Here is a 2,048-nt window from a genome sequence, read left to right as displayed (position 1 = left end):
CTTAAGAAGTAATGTGCAATAAAAAAAGGCTTTCTGATACTGTCGCCTATTAGTAAGACCCAGAGCAAGTAAAACACTACCACCTGGGTGAGCAAACCAGCAATCTGCACAGGCCAGAGAATCTGAAATAACGACGGCTGCTTTATTAGTGCAAAGTTTCAACACACTTTAAAAGGACTCTAAAAGCATTTAAAGCTTTGACTTGCAGCCTGTTAAACCACAGTTCAATCTTGCCAAGCAGAGCATATGAAGTGGGCAAGCCAGTGACTCAGTAACCATGTAACAGTTCTGTACCTGCCCACCATGGGAAGCACGCCTGTGGTGTCCCTTCCTCAAATGGCTGAAGGGCAGGACTGGCTTGGGACAATCCACAAAAAACACCCTTTTACTACGTTAACCATCCCTCAGGCAAACGTGCCCAACTCAAAAGGCTTCTGCATTGAGCTAAGCAAGACATTAGAAAACCACAGTCCTGCAGGTATCTGTGGGAAATGGGGTTTTGACGGTGCAGACCCCCCGGGCTAGCAAACAGCATCGAGGCCCAGCAACGCAGCTCGTTTGTCCGAACGGCTCTCTCTCACCCAGCCAGGGCGCGTCCCCCAGAAGGGCTCCAGCACCAGCCCCCCTGCGGTAGACCTTGGTCCTTTGTCTCTCAGGACCAAGTCAGGCACAGAAAACACCCAAACAGAGCGTCCAGCAGATTGTCCCCCAAAGCAAGGGGTCGTAGCTCTCCACTTCTCCCCCAGCAAGAGCACTTCTTACTCAATTTTTAACAATAACGGCAAAATCAAAGAGAATTCACACTCACCTTTTCTTTTGAGGAGTTCCTGGGCAGCTGTGAAGAGCCTGGACACTTCCTGCTCTCCATGCCTGCTTTCACAACTTCCTTGGAGCCAGTTCAGGTCAGCTAGCCACCACCTCATCCCTGCAGGCTGCCAGGGCTGCTCCTCCGCACAGCTGGGTGATAACGGGGCCCCTCATCAAGCCTTTAAGGGCTGCAGCTGCAGGTCTCCCTTCTCAGGGCTCAGCTGCTCCCAGCGAGGGGGATGGGCTGTTGCCACTGTCTCACAGTGGCTTGCTAACCAAGGGCACAGACAGGCTGTGCCGTGCAAGGCCCTTGTGTAGGAGATGCTTCGCAAACCAGCCTCCCAGAGAAGAAATACTGTCTTTACCTAGGAAGAAACTGTTTCTTCAAGGATTTTCCGTGAAAAGGAGCTGTGAGATCTGCCAAGTAAATGTCATGTGTATCAGCTGTTGGTAAGTCTTTCTGTTCCAAACCTCTAAGGTCCAAAGCCAGAACATCAGGACAATGCAGCAGGGCGCTGGGGTACGGGACAAGGACAGTCTGTGACAAAGGTGTGCCCCGGTTTTGAAGCCTGTGGAGCCCGACAGGCAGTAGCCCCAGACAGCCTCAGCTCCAGACTGGCTCCTAGTTACTCCCGAGCAGGGACTACCGAGCAGCAGAGCTGGGGAGCTCGGTGGCCTGCCTGCTCAGCTGGCTCCCGAGCCCACACAGGTCACCCAAGACCAGGTCCCGGTCTGACAGTGCTGATTCCCTGGCAACCTTCACACAAAACTTCCCACCAAAGCCAGGCAGCAGCTCTAGGTCAGCAGGTAGCAGGGAGACAGAACGGCCAAAGCAGCTTCCCCAGCACCTGTTAATCGTGCTACCCTGCCTGAGAACTAGGAAATGTAAATTACTGAGCTATGGGAAGTCTGAGACCTTGCAAGCAAGTGTGAATGCAAAAGAGCAGCCTTTATTGCAGCTGCTTGAGGAGCACAGTAAGTAGGAACTATAGACTACCTTCCAAAATAGAAGTGTTCATTGTATACCCTGAACTCCTGTGAGCAAGGACCGAATCATGAGCCTGAATTGGCCACGTGGTTAGTGCTCACTGAATAGCCGGCCCCAAATAAAACGTCAGTTGCTGTTCATGCCGAGAACTCCCTCGAGCTACAAAGGAGCAGTAGTTGTACTGAACCAGGAGCTGCATACGTCAGCATGTGCTGCAAGGTTAAAACGTAGTCACATACCAAAGCCTAACACG

This window comes from Falco peregrinus, chromosome 9 (assembly GCF_023634155.1).
Source record: "Falco peregrinus isolate bFalPer1 chromosome 9, bFalPer1.pri, whole genome shotgun sequence".
Taxonomy (NCBI): domain Eukaryota; kingdom Metazoa; phylum Chordata; class Aves; order Falconiformes; family Falconidae; genus Falco; species Falco peregrinus.
Note: the sequence above shows the minus strand (reverse complement) of the source record.